Raw genomic sequence first — 11,665 nt, 5'->3', positions numbered from 1 at the left:
AAGGAAAACTCGAATAGTTTCTCATATGTGCAAAATCAGGACAAATACTTTGCAGGAAAGTTGCTTGAGCAAAATAATTTATGATAAAAGATGTTGGAGCCTTGGGAAAAAAGGCATATAGATCAATAATAGATTATTATCATCATTAGGAAGGTATTTTGATATGTCTTATAGATTTATCTATAAAACAGGAAGTATTTTTAAAGTGATTTATAGTCTGTATTTCAAAATTTTACAAGATTTTTTACAAGGTTTTAAAATTATCTAGTTTAATGTTTATCCCAATATTTATATGTTTTTTAGTTGTAAGAGGTACAAAGTCTGAGAGCTTACTCCTGATGCTTGTCAATCTGAAGTGGTAGCCGGAAGTGTATGTTATGTATCTGTAGAAGTGAGTTTGTGTAGTTATTCAACAAATATTTCTGGAGCCTCTCTCTTCTCCACAAGGGTTTTGTAGTAGTACAGCAGGGCTGGTTTTTGCCCCTCCAGGTAACCAAAGCAAACCAACAAACAGAATAATACAAGCAATTAATCATTTCCATGTAATTATTTGAAAAAGCCCTTTTGTGTAAATGAAATGAAGGCTGATGACAGGGATTCATCCATATCTAACATAAAGGGAAAAACACTTCATGTAGAGGGGACAGAGAGTGCACCAAAGCTTAACACCAAGAAGAACCAAATGGTTGTTCAAGCACAGAAAGACAAGATCAGCATGATTAGATCAAAGGGAGAAAAAAAGAAAAGCATAAACAGGCAAAGGGCAAGGAGGCTCAAGCCTTTCCGGTCCTGTGAAAGACTGGAGTTTAAAGTCAACTGCAAATCCACAGTTAAATGCTATCACCAAATCTAAGCAAAAGCAGAACTGAATTTCCCCATAGAAATTTCCCCAATCTGGCAGGTCAGGATAAAAAGCATATTCAAATATCATTACAACATGTGATGATAAGGGAACAAGTTACACTAGCCAGACACATGTACAGACTTTGGAAATTGGTTTGAACACTTTACCAGGAAGTTGAGTCATACTGTGACCACATCCTAAAATGAAATTGAAGCTTGAATCCTAGGAATCTTGTACTTTTCTCTTTGTAGATAATAGACTTAGCATTTATTAAGACTTTCTGTGTCAAGAATTTTATATCTCTTTCCTGTTTAATTCCAACAACAATTTTAAGAAGGAATATCTCTGTTACGTCTACCAAACTTCACTTGTGTCATTTGGCAGGTCCTCCATGAATGAGCAGCAAATGGAAAAACACACTACACAAGTCGTGCCTTTTCTAGACACTGTTCCTCAGAGTATGTAACTGCTTGTAAGAGTCACTTCAGGTTGTCACAATTCCTAGCTCTGGAAAATCAAACAATTATCTGATTTCTCTCCTTATAGATACTGCATTTCAGTTGTATTTTCTTGGGCTGCTGAGCACAAGTATTACATTGGCTATTTGATTCAGCATACTACGTAGTTAACAAAGAAAACCAGAATTTTTTTTTTTTTTCATTTCTTACCATTTTAGTTGAGAAAGTTATGGTAAGTTTTCTTATGAGAAAGCAAAGTAGTACTGCCTTACAAGTGGCAAACTTGTTAAATCTTATAAATGATCACTTGAATGTTCTCTTCTTACAAATGACATATACAAATGCTTCAAAAACAGAACACAAGGGGATTTTTGAGCAGCTGAGCTTCACTGTGGTTTCACATGGAAATTTCATTTTGTGTGTGTTGAATGGGGAGGGCAATAAGTAGCTATTTACAATGTAACTAGTTTTCTAAGAATTTGTCCTTTTACCCTTCATGTCAAAAGGAAAAGGTAGAATTCTATCAAATGAAGCATGAATGCATATGTATACATGTGTAAAATTTATGTGATTATCATATCATTTGATTTTGCCTTGGTGTGCATTCTAAATTAAAAGCATCTGCCACTATTCTATTCTATCCATTTGTAATTAGAACGATATAAAATTATACTATTTTACCTTATAATACTGCTGCAGTGAGAGGTAAGAGTGTGAACATCATATAAGGGTTTTGATTGTTTTAGAAGTAGTCTACACAACTGACATCTCTTATAGCCATACATTAGCACAGTTTCTTAGGAAATGTCTAAAACATAGTCTGTTCACTTCTGAATCTGCTGCAAATTTTGCTTATGAGCAAATGTAGAAAGGAAACAGAAATGATCTTGTTCTTACAGTTTAAGAATGGTTTTTCTGAGAAAAGGAAGTTCGTATTTATCTCTTCTGTAGTATTTCATTAATTATATTTTCTTCAGTAGGTAGAGACAGGAAATCATGGTCTGTTGATCAGTGTAACTTACCTTCTTCCTCCTGTGCTTCTGAAGAATGAAATACAAAATAAGCAGGGATTTTTAAGACCACATGTGAGGTGTGCTGTGCTCAAATAAAAGTGACTGTAAACGCCCGCTTGCAAAATTCTATTTTTAATCACTACCATACCATGAACAGAATTTCTTTCAACCAGCAAGTCTAATTTGGATAATGCTGACTTATACTCTTAGTTTAAAACTGTTTTGAAGCTTGTGACAAAAACATTAGTTTTTTGTTATTATTTTACACTTCCATATAAAGAATGAAAATGTGAATTATTACACAGGACAGGGTTTCTTGTCTTTGAGAGAAGACTATGAAAATGTGAAGAGAAAATAATTCTTTGAACTCAAGAATGGGGTTCCATGGAAAATTTCATGTTTGTGCCATGTGTTCCTCCTACTGTGCCAGGGCGTAGCTATGTCATTCTGTCACCCTTAAAAACTGTGTGGTAGAAGTTGTGGTGACAAAGATCAACTCTATATAATCAGCTAAGTGTTTCCTTCCCAAATAAGACAGAGAGGTGCAGATGCTTTAAAGGATGGCATGAAAAATAAGAGTCAGAGATAATGACATCATGAAGAAATATAGCTGGCAAAACTAGATTTGCTTAGAGTCAGATGCTATGGTTTGAATCTTCCATGTCCTCCATTTGTTGAAAATTTGGTCCCAGTCTGTGGCACTACTGAGAGTTGGTGGAATCTGTAAGAATGGGACATGGCCTCAAAGCAACTATTCCTGGTCTCTTCCTCTCTCTTTTTGTCTCCTGGCCACCATGAAGCAAACAGGCCTCCTCTAGAACATGACCTGGTGATGACAGATTATTCTCCAATAGACTGAAAGGAACAAGGCCTTGAAGCCATGGACAGAAGCCTCAGAAACCAAGAGCTACACTAAACATTTCCTCCATTTAAATTACCTTAGGTATTTTGTCACAGTGATGTAAAGCTGACTGACACAATTATGGACTAGCCATAGTGCAATTAGTAGAAGGGTGCAAACACACGATAATAAAGAGAATTTGGAAAATGATGTCAACTAATGTTCTAGCTGATGAAAGATAAAGGGTCAGAGCAAGTAAGTGCACATCAAAAACTGCAGAAGATACTGCCAGAAAGTGAGACAGTGGACCTCACATAGCCCTAAAATCCTCTGAACTGGAAGGCTTCCAGGGAGGGAGCTTCTCTCCCTTCTCCACAGCCCTGGCTGGGTTTGGGAGGACTTCCACCTGCAGAACATGAATGGTCTCAGAGAAAAGAAGTACAGAAACTACTGTTTGAGGGTGTTCTGATGACAGATGTCCATGCTTTCAGATCACCTGCCAACCGCACCCAATTACACAGAGATGCCAGGTGGCTTTCCATGCTACACTCTTAGGAATGCACCAGCTACCAGGATGTACTGGACCTTTGATGATAGCCATGAAGCGAAAGGCAGAAAGTGAACAGAAGGAAGAAATAAAAACAACAAGGGCAATAAATAGAACACAGGAAATTTTGAAAAATGATAATTCATTAGTTGCTGAGACAAACATTTCATGTATTTGTTTAGATATTATCTAGTATGTAGTATACATCAGGCAGTTGTCTACTAACTTTATAATAGAATATCAGTTAATCCTCATCACAGTACCTGTGAGGTAGATATTACTGTTACACATTTTAAGGGAAAACTAAATAACTTATAAAAATTACCTTAGTAAATAGCAGAGGCAGGACTCACAGTCAAAAAAGTTTATTTAAAGCCTATCTTCTTGGTTGATTTGTTTGTTTTTTGAGGGTCTTGCTGTATAACTTAGATTGACCTTGAACTCACAGTGTAGCCCAGGCTGGCCTCAAATTCACAACCGTCTTGGCCATCCTTCTGCCTCAGCCTCACCAGTGTTGCAGTTCTAGGGGTGGGTCACCATGCTAGCTTACCCTCTTAATTATTATGTTTAACTGCCTCTCCAAAAATTAAGAGCAGAATGTGATGAAAACGAAACAACCAGAAAGAAGTTTTGCAACCTAAAAATGCTGTAACTAAAATTAAATATTTATAACAAGGATTAGTAGACAAATGGAAGTTTCACAGAATGTAGAACAAAAACTCAAAGTTAAAAACAAATAAAAATTACAGTAAAAACCCCAAGTATCAATTCTGGATGTCCAACAGTAGACTAATACATTTTCCAAAATGGAGAACATAGAGAGATGAAGAATTTATTAAGGAAATGCAAACCTTCAGGGAATGAAAAAAATCACTCTTATCAAGACACATAGTATGGCGTTTTTAAATGTACCAAGGCAAAAGGAAAAATATAGACAGAGAGAGGAGAGAGAATGGAGGGGGGAAATAATCCACACATATGAAAAGAAGAATCTTAAAGACATTAGACCTCTCAGCAAGTCTGGAAACTAGAAAACAAATGGAGAGGCCTAGATCATGAGAAAATAAAATGATTTGCAGCCTGGAATCTTATTTCAAATCCAAATATCATGCAAATGTGAAGGATCTGAAAGGATCAGGCTGTCCTTTTCCTGTCAGGTAGGTTTCTGCAAATGGGAGAATAGACAAAACCAGACGTGAGACTCGGGCTAGAGAAGATTGGAGGAGATTAAGGCAAAGTCTCATTTTAGCCTCAGTAGACAACAATCAAACTACATTGAACAGAGGAAAAAAAATCTGAAATGTTTGACCAGTTGAAATTACAACTGTGATGTTTACAATGAATGTTCAAAACAAATCACTTAACAGATTTGTTGGACCATTTATCTTGGAAACCATAACACTTAAACATAGGGAAACAATCATATAAACAGAGACATTAATTTCAGAAATGGACAACAACAAAAGAAAACATGAAGCATTAGCCACTGTTTGACTTAGCCACTGACAATATTATTTGCATAATGATAATGGAAGTAATGACTAATTATTTAACTAAGTAATTTTATGGGAGATGGAGAGTGAAAAGAGTGCAAAATCCTCAAAGACAAGAGCAGGAATCAATACATAATATCTCATACGTAAAACAAGAAAGTACTGGCCTACTATTCAGAGAAATGAATCTAACCAACTAGAAAAGTGCTATTACCACTGGAGGGATAAAAAAGGCTTGCAATAGGAAGTTACATTGAGGTAGAGATGGGTGAGAATAGGAGCTCCTGTTTAATTTGTTTTTCAGTGTAGCATTTTTACTTTTACAAAATTAAATATGATATTTAAAGGAAAGAAGGAAAATACTACAGAGATACAAAGATTATGATTCCAGTTTGCATGTGATGTTGAGGTAAATAAAAACTGGTTTAAGTGTCTAAGACTAAGGGAATAACAACAATTTCCTGGAAAAAGAAGTTGGAGAGTTGTAATTCCAAACCAAAGAGAAAGTGGAAAGTAGGTAGTGATTTCACAGATGTTAACAGTTCAGAGACAGACTGTTTATCAAAGGTCATTACCAGGTGTCTTAAAATGTTCAGGCTGCTATAATGAAATAACATGAACCAAGTAGTTTTTAAGCAACTAATATTGATTTCCCACAGTTCTAGAGGCCAAGAAGTCAAGATCAAGTCACCAATAGATTTGTTGCCAAGTGATGCATTGTTTCTTTGTTCACAAATATTCTCTTCTTGTTATGTCCTCAAATAGTAGAAGGAAAGAAAGGTATCTCTGATCCATTGTATTCCCAAGGGCTCTATCATCATGACCTAAATATCAAGAAAGACCCTTTTTCTAAGAACATCACCTTGAGGGTGAGGATTTTAACATATGCATTTTGAAAAACACAAACATTCAGACCATAGTGCCAAGGAATATCAGGACCTAAGGAACTTCACAAAGTATAATTTGTGCTCTTAGCCTGATTTCCCTTCACTGATTTTTATATGAATAAAATTAGAGCAAATGATATAATTAAATTTAACATTGAACAATAATAAAGAGTCTCAACAATGTATCTTGAGTTGAAAAATAAAAACCTTGTCCTCATGGGGTTGAGTCTTAACTGCAGAAGAGGATTTTGGATTGGTTGCAAACTTTTCATTTACACAAATCAGGATTGAATCAATTCTCTCCACAACTAACTGCCAACAGCTCAACATTATGTTTTCCCTGGCCCTTTCTATTCTTGACCCCGACTGCCGTGTAAATCACTACTCTTTTTATGCCAGGTCTTGTAAGTGGGCCAAGATGTTGTTATGACATGGAATGATGGCTATGAGCTGAAGTTTTGGACTGAGTCCTACTCTAACACTTCAAAGATGATAACATGAGTAGTAACTCATGACGGTATGAGAAGATTACATGAGAAATAATATATAAAGTACATAGCATTATGCATGGCATATAATAAACACCCAAACTGAGAATCATTATTAATGATATTATTCACTTTGGGAATAAGATTACATAATGAATATTATGACTTCATCATAAATGGATGGTTTTATTTTGTTATTATTTATTGTGGCAACTGAAATAAGGTCCTTATATAGCTTTGAAATCACTTGCAAGTGTATGTTTATAAATTATTGAATTAATCTGAGTAACTTACATTGAACTCTATCAGCTGCTCAAAATATTTTGAACACATTTGGGCTGGTGTTTCTTACTTTTTGTTTAATCAGACTTCTCTTACACTGTAGTTTCAAACATTTTATCATGTGTCGATGAGATTTAACAAGCTCTTTATTTCTTTCAAGGCAATTTCATTCTAAATGATTCTTTGGGTTCATTGTTCATCTTAGATTATTGTTTTTTTTAAATTTATTTTGGCTCTCAATTTCTGCAGAAACAAAGTAACAATGTGCTGTATTATTTCTTTAGATATTTAGAACAAGAAATAATTTTGCAGAATCAAGTTCACTTGAAGAGGTTTACCAAGAGAAGCAGAACCCAACTAGACCTCTAATCTCTCAGAAACATTTTAAGCACAATGGTAGATCCTTTTGGGGGACATTCTCTGATTAAGCACCATGGACATTTTTAAATTTAAAAACATAACTAGCAATTGCAGTGCTCCAGATACTTTATATGCATAATCTAAATATAGTATGTTAGTATATATATTTGTACTCTAAATATATATATTAACCTAAGGAATCAAACTTTCACTCTAATAAAGCTAAATATCAAAGAAAAGGAAGTAGTTACACAGATCTCTGTTCTCTGGAATACATCTAAAATTGCTTAATGAATCCATCTCCTCTTGGTGGAATTGTCTCATAAGAATTAAAAATTCCCTAAGGCTTTCTTTTTCTTAAGCCCAGCAGCTTCCACTGGTATTCATATTTGTCTCTGTTACTCTTCTTTATGCCAAGCAAAACTAATTAAGGTTCCTCCTCCTTCCTGATTATTTAAGTTTGTTTGGGCACCACTTCGTCACTGTGGTGAGTGTACGGCAACTCTGGAATGAAGCTGAGGCAAGGCAGCCTATCATAGGAGAAATGAGTAGTTAATGTCTAAGCTAAACTTTTCTCAGGCAGACTCACTCTAAATGAGTTCAGAGACTGGGGAAGAAGAAAATTCCTTAAAAAGAGAAGTAAATAAGGACTCCACAGGCAGGTAAATGACTTCAGAGGAGAAATGTAAGAAATGCACAGGAAAGCCTCTACTCCCACCTCTTACTCCCAGCATTTGCCTCTTGGAACAGCTATTCCATCATTCATTTGTAAACTCCTAATGCAAATAAGGAAATGTTTTATTAAGAATAAAATAGACAGTGAGAGGAGAATACAATACCCAGTTCCCCATATACCCTTAAGTCTAACATCTGAATTATTCCAGAACTTCATAGAATTTCTTCAGATGCCAGTATGCAAGTGCTTTAGCAGATCCTGAGTAGAATTAGGGTTTGTACAATAGTGTAGGATCTCCAGTTCAACTAAGCCATAAGCAGAGAATAAAACAACAGTGGAATCTGAACCTTTATGAATTTCCCTTCTCTACTGAAAAGAAAAAGTTTTCTGGTCTCAGGAGCTAGGTAGAAAGGAAGAACTATGGAGATTAAGTTTCATTTGTGCCTGATTATTTTTCTTTACCACAAGTGAATACATTCTTCTGATTTAAACAGAATATAGCCTACTCTTTTTCTGTATAATGATTAGTCTATTTTACATTCCACGTTAATTTCAAAGTTGAAGTCTGCAATGATCTTATTTCCATTATATTCTTGTTCTTAGAAGATATCACTCTGTTTTTCTTCTCCAACAAAGCATTTGAGGTACACTCAGTTGTCTTTTAGGCTATATTTACTCAGTTAGCTTTTGGTCGTGGTTGTTCCAGCAATCTGTGAAGGAATAAGTTTGACTGTGACTAAATCTAATGTTACAGGAGCTATAACTATAAAATACCATTTTGCAGGTTTGATTTTGAAACTCTTCATCCACTGAACAAACACAAATGATCTAAAACAAAATATAGACTAGGATTAATCCAAGTACTACTAAGTTTATTCTTCAGCTGGACTGTAGAAAACATGAAGATGTAGATGCAATTCAGCTTGCATTCAATGTCTCACTATCCAGGTCAACAGGTTTTTCCATGATAGCAACTTTTCTGCATCACATGATTTTATTATGATGACTACCATTTTAGCACTCCTCTAAATAAATATTTGTAGGGCTTCTGAAACAACCCTTCTTTGCTCCACCTAACTTTCCCATAAATATATCTCAAACTCTGTCATTTGATTGCAATTTCTTTAAAATTTTGACTCACCATCCATGACGCATATAGTACCTGATATTTAGGTCACAAAGTCCCAACCTTGTTCCACCCTCTCTGGGTTATAAAACTGTTGAAGTAATGTGTGAAGACAAAGTGCTTGAGACTGCTCTTTTGCAATTTCCCTGTTTCGGTACACATCTGAAGCAACATGTGGGAAGGTGAGTTAGTCATCAGCCAGAGTTAGGGAGCTCAGTATTGACTTTCCATCTAAATACTGTTCTGCCTTTGACTTTTCAGGTGATTGAGTCACTCTGGGTCACTCTGGGTAACTCTGGGTCACTCATAAAATACCTCAGTATCCTCAAATTCCATCAGATAGAAAAATGGTAAAAAAGAGTGTCATCTTGTCATCTGAGATTTTGTTTAACATCAATGAGGTTAACATTGTGAGGTTACAATAGGACTTCAAATGTCATACCTGTTTTTCAGTCTTCAGGAAACCTTTGTCTTGAGTAGAAGAATACCTGGAAATTACTTCTTCCATCTGCAATTTTGAAGGGAAATATGCATGTATTTACAGTCTAAATATTTGCTATGGCATTAATGATGGGCAAGAGATCATCTAGATGATACCTAGAGATCATAAGCTGAGATTTTGCACAAAGTCCTTGAGTGAGATGCTTTTAAAAACAGAATTCAACCTAACTGGGTTACCAGGAATATGGTTGTTTGATATTCATTAGCTATTACTGCAGAAATAGAGACTGGAACAAATATCACCACAAGTGTAATTGTTTGGTATTTCATGACTTTTTAGGATCCATGAAATAATCTTGACATAACACTTTCTGAAATAAGTCACATAAGTAAGTATGGCCTTTACTGGTATTGCTTTTGTTCACAAAAAACCTGTTTCATATAGTAAATGAAGCATTATCTTTTCTATTTTATTGACTGAACATTTTTGAATCAATATACATTCATGGACAAAGAACTTGAGATTCAAAGGGTGCAAATGTTTCAGTTAAGCAATGAACTTTTTCATGACCTTCAATTTATTAAAAGATGGAATAAAAATATTTGCTTAGGTTACTGTCTTAAAACTGAAACAGAAAGTTCAACAGAAAGAAAACTTCTAGGGAATTATCCAACTGCAGTGAGCTGAAGTCTTTAAATGCTATTTCCCTATTAGTATTTTGAGAATATTTGCCCATTAATTTTCAAAAATATACTAGTAGGCGGCCATGGTGGCACTTACCTGTAATCCCCACACTCTGGGAGGCTGAGCCTGGAGGGTTGGAAATGTGAGCCCAGATTGGGAGTCCAGCTTGGACAGTTGGGCAACTTAGTAAGACCTGTCTCAAATGGAAATGGTTGGCGAGGAAAGGAGGGAAAGGAAAAGAGAAAAAAGAAAGAAAAGAATTAAGATGTGTTATGTATGGGTACCTACTTCCCATAAGGAGTATAACCAGTATGTACTATAAATGTGTACTAATAAAAATAAAATAAAATGCCATAAAATAAAAAATAAAAGAGTTGTGGATATACATTAGTGTGAATGCCCTTGTTTCAATCCTGAGATACCCCATACCAAAAATAAAGAAAAGAAAATAAGCATAATCCCATTTTCAATATCTGGTAGAAACACAACAACTATAATCTTGAAAGCATATTTATTCAATTCGATTGTAGAACAAAAACAGATTGAGTTTATTGTTGTTAGTGAAGAGATTTGATATATTGCCAAATAGCACATAATAGACACCCAATTTAATAAATTTTAAATAAGTTAGCAAAATTAGAACACAAACTGTGCTTTCAGGAGGAGGGACTCAGAGGTGTGAGGGAAATTGAGAAATCAAATCAGTTGATTCAGCACCTAAACAAGCTGCTCATTAAGAATGTGACACTACCACTTTTTAATTCAAAAAAATTATGAATGGAAATCCAGGTTGGTTTTCTTGAGGTAAGTGAGTTTTATGAGAACTAGTGTTTCAGACATTCTCTGAGTCTCTCTTTGGTAAATCCTCATTTTAAGAAGAAATTCTAAATTCTTGCCTTTACTTCAAAGTATCTTGGTTTTGGCTTTATAATAAAATCTTTCATTTGATGAGAAAAGTCTTTCTAACTCATATTAGTGCTATTCCAGGCCTATTAAAGAGGGAGTTTAAATACTTCATTGATTTGTTGGGTCATCACTGGAGCAGCAATTATGTATGAGACTAAGTCATTATACTTTGTGGCAGACATCCAGTTAATTAGGGGTTCATTTAATTGATTTCTTTATTACTCAGGACTTTACAACAGAGTAATACATTTAAAAAGCAACATGCATAATCATTTACTTCTGGAGTTATATCTGCATTTATATTTAAATTAATTTCATTGATACTCTATTTCCAAACATGCATTAAATAGGGTTAACATTGTTTAACTTCTCATTTGTTCTGTATTCCAACAATATTTAATTGGAAATGTAAAACTGAATACTCTCTGTATTCTCTTATTTTAATAATAAAAATGAAAATATCGCAAATTTTAGGTAATCTGTTCACTCCAATATTTTCTTCCTTGTACCGTAGAATGTGTCATAGGTTTTTATTTTTACACAAACTGAGAAAATGAGTTTTCTTTAGAAATCTTCATGGCCCTAGGTAACACTGCAAGCATATCGCAGTGTGAGATT

The sequence above is a fragment of the Chinchilla lanigera genome, unplaced genomic scaffold (assembly GCF_000276665.1).
Source record: "Chinchilla lanigera isolate Chin_1 unplaced genomic scaffold, ChiLan1.0 scaffold00006, whole genome shotgun sequence".
Taxonomy (NCBI): domain Eukaryota; kingdom Metazoa; phylum Chordata; class Mammalia; order Rodentia; family Chinchillidae; genus Chinchilla; species Chinchilla lanigera.
This window is presented reverse-complemented; position numbering follows the sequence as displayed.